This window comes from Bubalus kerabau, chromosome 6 (genome assembly GCF_029407905.1).
Source record: "Bubalus kerabau isolate K-KA32 ecotype Philippines breed swamp buffalo chromosome 6, PCC_UOA_SB_1v2, whole genome shotgun sequence".
Taxonomy (NCBI): domain Eukaryota; kingdom Metazoa; phylum Chordata; class Mammalia; order Artiodactyla; family Bovidae; genus Bubalus; species Bubalus kerabau.
Genome location: NC_073629.1, coordinates 120,061,742 through 120,076,094, shown reverse-complemented (window position 1 = coordinate 120,076,094; position 14,353 = coordinate 120,061,742). Strand labels below are relative to the sequence as shown.

The 14,353-nt window shown below is 43.9% G+C and overlaps 1 pseudogene; it reads right to left on the bottom strand.

Moving 5' to 3' along the window:
• Positions 1 to 8,356: 8,356 nt before the first annotated feature.
• LOC129656374 (olfactory receptor 12-like) lies at positions 8,357 to 12,031 on the bottom strand (annotated as a pseudogene).
• Positions 12,032 to 14,353: the final 2,322 nt, after the last annotated feature.

The following is a 14,353-nucleotide window of genomic DNA, read 5'->3' as shown; positions in this document are numbered from 1 at the left end:
TCCATAGGTGCATGGATTTATCTCTGGGCTTTCTATTTTGTTCCATTGATCTATATTTCTGTCTTTGTGCCAGTACCATACTGTCTTGATGACTGTGGCTTTGTAGTAGAGCCTGAAGTCAGGTAGGTTGATTCTTCCAGTTCCATTCTTCTTTCTCAAGGTTGCTTTGGATATTCAAGGTTTTTTGTATTTCCATACAAATTGTGAAATTATTTGTTTTAGCTCTATGAAAAATACCGTTGGTAGCTTGATAGGGATTGCATTGAATCTATAAATTGCTTTGGGTAGTATACTCATTTTCATTATATTGATTCTTCCAATTCACAAACATGGTATATTTCTCCATCTATTAGTGTCCTCTTTGATTGCTTTCACCAGTGTTTTATAGTTTTCTATATATAGGTCTTTAGTTTCTTTAGGTAGATATATTCCTAAGTATTTTATTCTTTTTGTTGCAATGGTGAATGGAATTGTTTCCTTAATTTCTCTTTCTATTTTCTCATTATTAGTGTATAGGAATGCAAGGGATTTCTGTGTGTTGATTTTATATCCTGCAACTTTACTATATCCATTGATTAGTTCTAGTAATTTTCTGGTGGGGTCTTTAGGGTTTTCTATGTCGAGGATCCATTCTGAAGGAGATCAGCCCGGGGATTTCTTTGGAAGGAATGATGCTAAAGCTGAAACTCCAGTAATTTGGCCACCTCATGCAAAGAGTTGACTCATTGGAAAAGACTCTGATGCTGTGAGGGATTTGGGGCAGGAGGAGAAGGGGACGACAGAGGACGAGATGGCTGGATGGCATCACTGACTCGATGGACATCAGTCTGAGTGAACTCCAGGAGTTGGTGATGGACAGGGAGGCCTGGCATGCTGCGATTCATGGGGTAACAAAGAGTAGGACATGACTGGGCGACTGAACTGAACTGAACTGATGTAAAGGATCATGTCTTCTGCAAACAGTGAGAGTTTTACTTCTTCTTTTCCAATTTGGATTCCTTTTATTTCTTTTTCTGCTCTGATTGCTGTGGCCAAAACTTCCAAAACTATGTTGAATAGTAGTGGTGAGAGTGGGCACCCTTGTCTTGTTCCTGACTTTAGGGGAAATGCTTTCAATTTTTCACCATTGAGGATAATGTTTGCTGTGGGTTTGTCATATATAGCTTTTATTATGTTGAGGTATGTTCCTTCTATTCCTGCTTTCTGGAGAGTTTTTATCATAAATGGATGTTGAATTTTGTCAGAGGCTTTCTCTGCATCTATTGAGATAATCATATGGTTTTTATTTTTCAGTTTGTTTATGTGGTGTATTACATTGATTGATTTGCAGATATTGAAGAAGACTTGCATCCCTGGGATAAAGCCCACTTGGTCATGGTGTAGGATCTTTTTAATGTGTTGTTGGATTCTGATTGCTAGAATTTTGTTAAGGATTTTTGCATCTATGTTCATCAGTGATATTGGCCTGTAGTTTTCTTTTTTTGTGGGATCTTTGTCAGGTTTTGGTATTAGGGTGATGGCCTCATAGAATGAGTTTGGAAGTTTACCTTCCTCTGCAATTTTCTGGAAGAGTTTGAGTAAGATAGGTGTTAGCTCTTCTCTAAATTTTTGGTAGAATTCAGCTGTGAAGCTGTCTGGACCTGGGCTTTTGTTTGCTGGAAGATTTCTGATTACAGTTTCAATTTCCATGCTTGTGATGGGTCTTCGCAGCACTGTTTATAATAGCCAGGACATGAAAGCAACCTAGATGTCCACCAGCAGATGAATGGATAAGAAAGCTGTGGTACATATACACAACAGAGTATTACTCAGGCATTAAAAAGAATACATTTGAATCAGTTCTAATGAGGTGGATGAAACTGGAACCTATTATAGAGTGAAGTAAGCCAGAAAGAAAAACACCAATACAGTATACTAACGCATATATATGGTATTTAGAAAGATGGTAACGACAACCCTGTATGCGAGACAGCGAAAGAGACACTGATGTATAGAACAGTCTTTTGGACTCTGTGGGAGAGGGAGAGGGTGGGATGATTTGGGAGAATGACATTGAAACATGTATAATATCATATACGAAATGAGTCGCCAGTCCAGGTTCGATGCATGATACTGGATGCTTGGGGCTGGTGCACTGGGATGACCCAGAGGGAGGGTACAGGGAGGGAGGAGGGTTCAGGATGGGGAACATGTGTATACCTGTGGCAGATTAATGTTGATATATGGCAAAACCAATACAATATTGTAAAGTTAAAAAATAAAATAAAAAAAAATCAGCCAAGCATACTTTCTTGGTGTAAATAGAACATGACATTCAGAAACTGCAGAATATAAATTCCCTTGAAGAACGTGGAACATCACTGTAGCAAGGGGAACAGTGTCACCACCACCCTCCTCCCCCCAAAACAGTGTCTACTTGGAAATTCAGGAAAAAAGTGAAAGTGAAAGTCACTCAGTCATGTCCAACTCTTTGCGATCCCATGGACTGTACCCCTCCAGGCTCCTCTGTCCATGGAATTTTCCGGGACAGAATACTGGAGTGGGTAGCCATTCCCTTTTCCAGGGGATCGTCCCAACCCAGGGACTGAACCCAGGTTTCCTGCCTTGTAGGCATATTTTTTTACCAGCTGAGCTACCAGGGAAGCCCAAAGGGCATGTTGCTTCCCCATCAGGGAATTAAATCCCAGTCTGTCACATGACAGGCAGGGATACTCAACCACTTTACTAAGAGGATGGCAAAGTTGCTCAGTTGTGTCCAACTGTTTGTGACCCCCGTGAACTATATAGTCCATGGAATTCTCCAGACCAGAATATTGGAGTTGGTAGCCTTTCCCATCTCCAGGGGATCTTCCCAACTCAGGGATCGAACCCAGGTCTCCTGCATTGCAGGTGGATTCTTTACCATCTGAGCCAGCACGGAAGCCCAAGAATACTGAAGTGGGTAGCCTATCCCTTCTCCAGGAGATCTTCCTGACCCAGGAATCAAACTGGAGTCTCCTGCTTTGCAGGTGGATTCTTCACCAGCTGAGATACCAGAGAAGTCCTGGTAACTCAGACTATTACCCTATTTGGAAATAGGGTCTTTCCAAATGAATTAGTTAGGAAGAGGCCATACTGGATTAGAAGGACCCTAAATCCAAAAGACTTCCCTGGTGGCTCAGATTGTAAAGAATTTTGTAATATGTTGAGAATTTTTGCATCTATGCTCATTAGAGATAATAGTTGGTAGTTTTACTTTCCTGTTGTGACCTTTTCTGGCTTTTGTATCAGGGCAATGCTGGACTTGAACGAGTTTGAGAGTGTTCCCTCTTCTTCAATACTTTGAAATTGTTTGAGAAGTATTGGCATTGATAATTCTTTAGTGTTTTGTAGAATTCACCATGAAACTATCTGGTCTGTGGCTTTTCTTTCTTAGAAGGTTCTTCATTACTGATTCAATCTTCTTATCCATTTTTGAACTTTTTAGATTTTCTGTTTTTCCCTAATTCAGTCTTTGGAAGCCACATGATTGTGAACTTGCCCAATTTCTTGCAGGCTGTCAGTTTTATTGGCTTATAACAGGTCATGTAATCTCTCAAAATATTTTGCATTTCTGTCGTCTTGGTTGTAGCTTCTCCTGTTTCATGCTGCTGCTGCTGCTAAGTCACTTCAGTTATGTCTGACTCTGTGCGACCCCATAGACAGAAGCCCACCAGGCTCCCTGTCCCTGGGATTCTCCAGGCAAGAACACTGGAGTGGGTTGCCATTTTCTTCTCCAATGCATGAAAGTGAAAAGTGAAAGTGAAGTTGCTCAGTCGTGTCCGACTCTTAGCGACCCCATGGACTGCAGCCTACCAGACTCCTCCATCCATGGGATTTTCCAGGCAAGAGTACTGGAGTGGGGTGCCATTGCCTTCTGCGTGTTTATTTGGGCCTTCTCTTTTTTCTTAATGTATCTGGCTAAAGGCTTATCAATTTAGTTTATCTTTTCAAAGAACCAATTATGGTTTCATTGATCTTTTCTATTTTTTTTTCTTTTAGTCTGATTTATTTATTTCTGGCCTGATATTTTAAAAAGATTTCTTTGATGTGGAACCATTTTTAAAGTCTGTATTGAATTTGGTACAACATTGCTTCTGTTTTTTTTTTTTTGGCCCCAAGTCATGTGGAATCTTAGCTCTCCAACCAGGAATCAAACTTGCACCCTATGCATTGGAAGATGAAGTCTTGACCACTGGACTTCCAAGGAAGTCCCTGGACTGACTTTTATTATTTCATTTCTTCTAGTAAATTTGGATTTTGTTTATTCTCTTTTTCTATTTTCTTTTGGTGTAAAGTTAGATTGTTTATTGGATATTTTTCTTATTTTATGAATTAGTTTGTATTGCTATAAACTTCACTCTTAGAACTGTTTTAGCTGCATCACATAGATTTTGGATTGATGTGTTTTCCTTTTCCTTTGACTCCAGGTATTTTTAAAATTTCTTCTTTGATTAATTCAATGACCTATAGGTAGTTTAAGTGAAAGTGAAAGTGAAGTCCCTCAGTCGTATCCGACTCTTTGCGACCCCATGGATTGTAGCCTACCAGGCTCCTCTGTCCATGGGATTCTCCAGGCAAGAATACTGGAGTGGGGTGCCATTTCCTTCTCCAGGGGAGCTTCCCGAACCAAGGATTGAACCTGGGTCTCCCTCATTGCAGGCAGACGCTTTAACCTCTGAGCCACCAGGGAAGCCCATAGGTGGTTTAGGAACATATTGTTTAAGTCTCTGTGTTTGTGGGGTGTGTGGCAGTTTTATTTTTTTGCAGTTGGTTTCTAGTTTCATACCTTTGTGGTCAGAAAAAGGTGTGTTATGATTTCAATATTCTTGAAGTTATTGAGACTTATTTAGTGGCCTTGCATGTGATCTGTCCTAGAGAATATTCCACATCCACTTTGAAGAATGTGCATTCTGCTGTTTGGGGATAAAATATCCTGTATATAGCAATTCATTCTATCTGGTATAATAGGTCATTTAAAAGCACTGTTTCCTTACTGATTTTCTGTGACATTAAAATAAAAAACAGCAATGTGATAACTACTTCACAAGTATTAGAATGGCTACTCTTAAAAACAAAGAAAGAAAAGAAGATAGGCTGACTAGGAAGTGGAGAAATTGGAAGATTTTTGCTCTGTTGATGGGAATGTAAATTGATACAACTACTATGGGAAGTACTTTGGAGATTTTTCTCCCAGATTAAAAACCATTTACTATATGATCCAGTAATTGCATGTATGAACTTAGAAAGCAGTATCTATAAGAGATATTTGGACAACAGGTGAAAGGTAGAAGTAACCTAGGTGTTGAATAGATAAACAAAATGATAGATAAATAGATAAGCAAAATGTGGTGTATATACATGATGGACTGTTATTCAACCTTTAAAAAACGAAAATATGTTCATTTACAGCAATATGAATGAACCTTGAAAAAATTATGCCAAGTGAAATAACCAGAGAGAAAAAGGCATATTCTGTGTTTTACTTACCTGTGGAATTGAAAGTAGCCACTTTCATGGAGATAAAAATAAATGTTGACTATCAGTGGTGGAGGTAAGGGGAAAATAAGGAGTTGTTGCTGAAGGGGTATGCAGTTCAGTTTTGCAGGATGAAATTTTCTGGAGATCTGTTACACAACAAGGTGAATATATTGAGCAATACTAAACTGTACACTTATGATGGTTAGATGGTTGGAAGGCATCAGTGGCTCAATGGACATGAGTTTGGGCCAACTCAGGGAGACAGTGAAGGACAGGGAAGTCTGAAGTCTGGTGTGCTGCAGTTCACACGGTCACAAAGAGTCGGACATGACTTAGCAGCTGAACATCAACAAGCTGTACACTTATAATTGGTTACAACAGAAATGTTATTTTAAACACAATAAAAATTGTAATCTTTTAAAAAAGTAAGGAAACAGAATTAAAACTACAACATGGTCTTCAAATTTAAGATGTTTATTCTACACTTAATTAAGATAACTAGAACTATGTCAGGTGTATTTCAGAGTACAATGGCTAATTAGCACTGAACTCAAATTATAATCAGCCAGGAGATATGTGCTGAGAACCTGCAATGTGGCACAGGATGCAATGCATGTATAGGATGAACAAACTAAGTAAACTACGTCTAAAATTGTAAAGAGATGTTCACTGCAATCTGAAATCTGGGTAACATAGACAAATGGAGATGTGCAGGGTTTTTAAAAGTCATGTTTTCCAGATTTTGGAGAATTTCTACTCCATTGACTATCTGATTAACTTCCTAAATTTATTCCAAAGTTAGAATTAATGCTCTTCTACTAGAACCACTAATCCCTTATCATATATATAATTAAATTTACATATTGATGATAATTGTACTATTCTGTAAGAGAAAAAATGTGTTTCCTTTTCTCATTTTGGATTCAGATTCTATGTGCTGTTCTTAGTCACTTAGTCATGTCTGAATCTTTGTGACCCCATGGACTGTAGCCCACCAGGCTTCTCTATCCTTGGGATTTCACAGGCAAGAATACTGGAGTGGGTTGCCATGCCCTTCTCCAGGGGATCTTCTCAACCCAGGGATCAAACCCAGGTGTCCCTCATTGCAGGCAGAACCTTTACTGTCTGAGGCCCAAGGGAAGCCCAAGAATATTGAAGTTGGTAACTTATCTGTTCTCCAGGGGATCTTCCTGACCCAGGAATTGAACTGGGGTCTCCTGTATTGCAGGCAGATTCTTTCCCAGCTGAGTCACCAGGGAAGGCCCTAAGATATTATAAGTCGAGGAATTAAGATTAAGATATTATAAATCCTGGAATATCCTTTTGAAAATCCACGGAATGAAAGAAGAATAAGAGAGAGAAGGGAGAAGAAGGAGGAGAACGAGAAAGAAAAAAAAAAAGGAGGAGGAGGAAGAGAAATGTAAGAAGAGAAAGAAGGAAGAGGAGGAGAAAGACTAGGAGGAAGAGGAGGAGGGCCAGAGTAAAACGAGGGGCAGAATTTGGAAGATGGAACAGTCGTGTAGCATGAGAAGATACCAAGGCATGCCAGATGTGGAGCAGGACACCATGGGTTCTCAAAGGAAGAAATGCATTATATCAAATACAGTAATATATGTCAGCATGCTCAGAGATGAGACAAATGGGGACAAGAATCAAGCAGAGACCTTGGAGTAGCTTCCTACTGAGAAACTGTGAGCAGCAATCAGATAAGTTAGCTGTCAGCCTCTCCCCACAGTCCTCCCGAGCAGGCAGAGAAGGAGATGGAGAATTGTGGTTAGAGAGGCAGGACACATCCCTACTGACCATCCAGGATAGAGAGCACCCCTGTGTCCACAGGGCCACCTCCTCATGGTGACCATGGGAGTGGATGACCCCACTAAAGGGAGGCATAATGAGGCCACTTGGCTCTGAATCCAGGCAGCGTGTTGGGTCCATGGTACATGAGGGTGGAGCTCTGAATGGGCAGATCAAGACAGAGGGTCCAGGATCTCCCAGGGAGTGTGGGACAGAGAGCAAGGAGCTGTGCTCTCTGCCAAGAAAGGGCATCTTATCTCTCCACCTCCTGTCTCTAGGGCAGCCATCAGGACTTTCAGAGATGTTTGAGCTGACAAAGCACCATTTTCTGTGGTCAGAAGTAGTCTGGCTGTGTGGTAGAAGGTCACCTGATCTTTGGGTATGAGACATCCACATTGACTCCCTGGGGCTCCCAGCTGTGGTCTGAGGGGAGAAACCCAGGACAGGGAGCACTAGGAGCATCTGAAGCAGGAGCACAGGTGCTCCCTGCTGCCTTGTTGGGTGGTAGCATCAGTGAACAGAAGGGGGAGGGGAGGAACAGCCCCACTCAGGATTGAGGGGAAGCATGGTCTTCCTAACTCCCCCTAATTGGCTGTGGTGGCCCAGGCTATCACCAAGAAAGGGGCCAGGCTGAGTGTCCTCAGGTTCCCCTTCTAGGTGGTTCAGGGGAGATTACCAACCTCTTATATACAGTAGATTTAGGGAAGGAGGGATAGGAATGGCCTGAGAGTCTATCTACTTACATACCTTCACTGGAATTTGTTGAACTTGGGACATAAATTCTGTTTCAATATTCTGTTCACTGCTCTGACAGTTGTGTTATTCAAACTTCAAGATTAGGGTCTTGCCCCATCAATTCACCATCATTTTTCTGGTGCCTTATCTGATCTCTTCATCTCACACTTGCATGGGGGGCCCATGATGTGCTTCCACAGTGTTGAATGAAATGAATGAAAGAATCACTTGGATGAAGGAAGAATGAATACTTCCAACCAAACCTCTGTCTCGCCCAGAGCCCTCATGTCCAGCCCTCAGAACATTCTGTCTCTCCAGTCACCTTCCTTCACATGGCTATGTGCTTTTGGACCAGTCTCCGCAGGGCATCCTTCACGTCCTTGTTTCTCAGACTGTAGATGAGGGGATTCAGCATCGGGATGACCAGAGTGTAGAAGACAGAGACCACCTTGCCCTGCTCCACGGACTCCACAGCTCCCGGCTGGGCATACATGACAAAAAGGGTCCCATAAAAGAGGGACACGGCTGTCATGTGGGAGCCACAGGTGGAGAAGAGCTTGTGTTTCCCTCCTCCTGAGCGCATCCTCAGGATGGTCACTGTGATGTAGCCATAGGAGACGAGGACCACGAGTGTGGTGCCCACGATGATGAGGCCACAAATGCCAAACATGACAAGCTTGTTGATGGCTGTATTGGCACAAGTGAGCTGTAGCAGGGGAATCACATCACAGAAGAAGTGGCTGATGTGGTTGGAACTGCAGAATGGGAGGCTGAATGTGAAGCTGGTCTAAAGGATGGAATTGAAGCAACCTCCACAGTAGGAGCCCAGCACCAGGCAGGCACAGACCGAGGGGTGCATGGAGATGGGGTAGCACAGTGGACTGCAGATGGCCACGAAGCGGTCATAGGCCATCACAGCCAAGAGGAATGCCTCAGTGGTGCCCATCATGGAGAAGAAGAAGAACTGGGTGGCACATCCCTCCACACCTTGGAGGAGGACAGGAAGTTGGCCAGGGCCTTGGGGACGATGACAGATGAGTAGCACAGGTCCAAGAAGGAGAGGTTCTTGAGGAAGAAGTACATCGGGGAGTGCAGACGGGCATCCAGGGTGATGACCACGATCATGGTGAGGTTCCCCAGGACAGCCACCACGTACAGGGCCAGGAACAGAGCAAAGAGCAGGGCCTGGGTCTGAGGACCACCTTCAAATCCCTCCATCACAAACTCCAGAAGAGGCATCTCTGAGAGGTTTCCACTTTTGGGGGGTTGCATGGCCCTGCGCTGGGGGACACAGGGCAGAGAGCAGAGAATAAGTGGGAGACAGCAAGGGGAAGTCAGTCTAAGTCAGATCATTTTCTCTTGGATAACAGGGGCCCTTCAGCACCTTACTGTTCACTGACTAAGAGACCACCGGCTACACAGTTCTGCTCCAGATGAGCTCAGGTCGACCTGAAATGTAAACATTTCCTCTGATTTACTAATTCCTAAGTATGCTTGAAACACTCACTCTATGAGATGGCTCCAGGGGTCCTGCTGAGCTGAGAGTCTCCAGAGTAAGGATGGCTTCCATCTCCCTGTCCTTGTTTTGCAGGACATGCTCTCCCTTCCCATGGGGATGGTCCTGAGTGGTGCCATTTCTGCACCTGCTCAAGTATCCAATCCTGCACCTTCCACCCCTATTTTATTCATTTTTAATTTTAGAAATCATTAAGCACCTGATGCTATCAGGAACAGACCCAGTGATGGTTCTAACTCCAGGCCAGTGAGGGAGCAGACCAGGGACCAGCCTTCACCAGGCTAAAGTGAAACTATGTCTGTCTCTCCTGAAGACCCCGAGACCTATCTCAGCATCTTTATCTCTGATAAGACTGTGATGGCAACCAGCAACAGAGTCCTCCACATCCTTGAGAATCTAAGGGTTCTTTCTTGCAAAGCCCAGATGTTAGGCAGTTCATGGGCAGGGGAGAGCCCAGCTGCATGGTCTGAGAACAGCAGGACAGGGGCTGTGACACATTCAGGACATGGCATTTCCTCCCCCATCATTACTTTTGTGCCCCTGGTTCCTCTGCACACCCCATGGGGCGATTGCTTGGAGCAATGGGAGCCACCAACACGGTCACACCTGCTCAATGACTGGGCCCTCCTGCTGGGTGCTGCTTCCTGTCCCTGTCACAGCCCAGACCTCCCTTGTCTGCCTTGAGCAGGGCTGACCACCACACTTTCATCGGACATGGGGACCAGCTGCGTGATGGCCACAAGAGTGGTTGAGGGGAATTCTGCCCAAAGATGGAGGAATGAAAAAGGAAGTTGGATGCTGAGCCATCGTGCTTCCTTGGAAGGCAAGCAGATTAGTCAGTGGGTGGAAGTCTATTTCAGAGCAGATTCCACATTTTGTAGAGGTCAGATCTGCAGTGTCATGGAGCTGGCTCTCTTTGGATGGAGTGAGTTCCCTGGAAGTGGGGATATACCGGCAGAGGTTGGGTGGTCAGTGGTATCTGTGGAGGAGAGATTACCCCAAGCTCCCCTAAGCAGGGGAGGTAGTCTCTTAGAAGGTAGTCTGAGAGGGTCCATACTTCCCCAATAAAGCACAGGTTGACTACAGTGAAGGCTGTCCAGTTTCCCTCTCCTGGGAGACTTGACCCCAACCATCACATGAATGAGATGGGACAGTATGACCTGGGATGTCTGGAGTTGGTCACTGCTGTACACACCATGGCTGCCCACCCCTTTGCTACCAGCCCTGACCTGTGCACACACTCACATTCACCAAGGCCAAGCTTTTGCTTCCATCTCTGCCCACACCTTGCTCATACATACAGCAGAGCCACTGTGACCAGAGTGACTGTCTTCTCCCCACCACCCCATGCTGGCTGTCTTGCTCCTGTGTCCACTAGTTTTCCCAGCTTCCTGTTTCTGTTCTGTTTCCCAAGGCCATTCATCCACCTCAGTGGCCTTAGGTCATCAAAACAGTGACCCTTAGGATGCCTGGGGAAGCACATGAGCAGAGATCAACGTCTTCATCTGGGAAGTCAAGCTCTTGGTTTTTTAAAAAAACAAACTCGCACATTCCTTTGGTTGTTGAGACAACTCAGTGTGACTGTAGCGCTGGCCTCAGGAAACCTGCCTGTGAGTTGAGCCTGGTAAATGCCTCAATGGGGGAGGCAGAAGAACCCAGTGTTGTCTACAAGCCTCTGTTTTTAAAGACTGTTCTGCATCTATTCCTTGTAAACTGTAGCTTATCAAGTGTGGTCTGAGGTCTGATATCAGGAGCATCACCTAAAGCTGGCCAGAAATGCAAGATCTCAGGCCACTGAATTTAAACCCATGGTGATACAAGACCCCCTAATTATTTCTACTGTTGTTAAAGTCCAGAACTTCTGCCTTGACTGGCCCTGCCCAGTCCATGGGGCTATAAGTGGTGATGTGTCCAGGTCCAGGCTCCCAGGACTCACCTGTCAGTGATGCTGATCACAATCTGTTGAGTGGTGATCACACTGCTCCTGTGATGTCAGGAGGGGCATGACCCACCCAGGACCCTGTGCTCCCGGGGAGGACTCCTGACCCAGGTCTGTGCTGATGATAATGACGTGGTGTTGAGCACCCTCCTCCACCATGTTCAGCTCTGGCCTCCTGTGCAGGGAAGTGAGAGTGGGGAGGGTGCAGAAGAGAGCACCTGGGGTCACAGTGATAGGCAGACCATGTGCTCCAATTGCCTGCTGCAGGAAGTGCTTGGCTCTTGGTACCAGTGGAAGATTGGTTCAACTCACCTGTTACTCTGTCTTGCCCCCACAGCTGTATAGTATTCATGGCAGCTGCATCCTTGGTCCCTCTGCTGGGGAAGATGCTCTCCACTGGGCACAGCTGGGACTCTCATCTTCAATTGGCCAATTAGGTGAGACTTGGCCTGGGAGTGCACTGGGACTCCCAATTCCCTGGATCCCAGGAAGATGCAGTCCTGTGGCCAAACTTCCTCGGATACATCTCTGTCCAAACCAGGGGGAGGCAGGAAGCCAGAAATCCCCATGGGAGCACTGTCGTCCACAGGCAAGAAGCAAGTCGTTTTAGAAGGACCAGTGGCCATCTTGGAAAGGTCTTCTCAGGACTGCAGGTGTGGCTTCCTGGCCTGCAGTCCTTCCTCCTCTGCTTCATCCTTGTATATTGGTGTGATAAAGAGCGATGGGAAGGACTCTGTGTCTGCAGAAGCTGCAAAACGCTTTCTCATTTATAATGTGGCCCTTCCCTCAATGCAGGTTGAGTAAGCATATCTATTAAAACAAAATATTTTAATCCTGGACAGAAACCCCAAAACAGAGTACAAAGGTGATATATGATTACTATTAAAATATAGGAAGTGTGAAAGTAAAAAGTTGGAAAATGTAGTATCATAAATAGCCTGAAAAAGCCAAGGCTACTGTATTTCAATAATTATCAGACAAAGTAGATTTCAGGAGAAAATTTTGCTCATAAAAGGACATTTTTAAATCCATTAAACATTTTTTATTTATTTTTAATTGAAGATGATTGCTTTACAATATTGTGTTGGTTTCTGCCATACATCAACATGAGTCTGCTATAGGTCACATAGCAGGGACACCCTTCTTCTTGCAACTCCCTCCTATCTCCCACCCCATTCCCCCGCTCTGGGTTGTCATAGAGTCTTGGTTTGAGTTCCCTGAGTCATAGGGCAAATTCCCACTAGTTATCTATTTTACACATGGTAGTGTATATGTTTCCATGTTACTATCTCCCTTTGTCCCACCCTCTCCTTCCCCCACCCCATGTCCATAAGATTGTTCCCCTCATCTGCGTTTTCATTGCTGCCCTGAAAATACATTCATCAGTGCCATCTTTCTAGATTATATATACATATATATATGGATTAATATATGATACTTGGTTTTCTCTATCTGACTGACTCACTCTGCATAATAGGCTCTAGGTTCATCCATCTCATTAGCACTGAGTCAGATGCATTCCTTTTTATGACTGAATAATATTCCATTGTATATATGTACCATAGCTTCTTTCTCCATTCATCTGTCAATAGACATCTAGATTACATCCATGTCCTCAGTTCAGTTCAGTCGCTCAGTCGCGTCTGATTCTTTGGGACCCCATGAATCGCAGCACGCCAGGCCTCCCTGTCCATCACCAACTCCCGGAGTTCACCCAGACTCATGTCCATTGTGTCAGTGATGACATCCAGCCATCTCATCCTCTGTTGTCCCCTTCTCCTCCTGCCCCCAATCCCTCCCAGCATCAGACTCTTTTCCAATGAGTCAACTCTTCTCATGAGGTGGCCAAAGTACTGGAGTTTCAGCTTTAGCATCATTCCTTCCAAAGAACACCCAGGACTGATCTCTTTTAGAATGGATTGGTTGGATCTCCTTGCAGTCCAAGGGACTCGCAAGAGTCTTCTCCAACACCACCGTTCAAAAGCATCAACTCTTCGTCGCTCAGCTTTCTTCACAGTCCAACTCTCACATCCATACATGACCACTGGAAAAACCATAGCCTTGACTAGACGGACCTTTGTTGGCAAAGCAATGTCTCTGCTTTTCAATATGCTATCTAGGTTGGTCATAACTTTTCTTCCAAGCAGTAAGTGTCTTAATTTCATGGCTGCAGTCACCATCTGCAGTGATTTTGGAGCCCCCGAAAATGTCCTAGTTGTTGTAAATAGTGCTGTGATGAACACTGGGGGTACACGTGTCTTTTTCATTAAAAGGGCATATCATAAAGAAATCGGAGAAGGAAACGGCAACCTATCCCAACATTCTTGCCTGCAAAATTCCATGGACAGAGGAGCTTGGCAGGGTACAGTCCACAGAGTCAAAAGAGTTGCATGTGACTCAGTGACTAACACTGACTGACTCATAATGAAATGTTCAATTTTCAATACTCTATATTCAAATGGATGATGTGAAAATTTTAAATTTGTATGAAACTAAAAAAGATTAATTATATAAAGGAAAATCTGACAGAATTAAAAAGAATGCAAACATCCAAATCATGGTTTATTATACCGTCTCAGTAACTGATAAGCAAACAGAAAAATTGTAGTCATATGTTAGATTTGATTCAATATATTAGCTAAATGAGATTATTGGGAGTAGATAGAAAACTATACTCAGAAACTGTAGAATGTAAATTCCCCTGAAGCATAGAGAACATCACTATGATAAGGTGAATAGTGTCTCCCTCCAAAAAAAATGTCCACCCCCAAAATCAGAAATTGATTTTGTTTGAAAATAGGATCTTTCAAAATGAATGTGTTATGATGAGGTCATGCTGGATTAGGTGGACTGTAAATCCAGTGACTGAT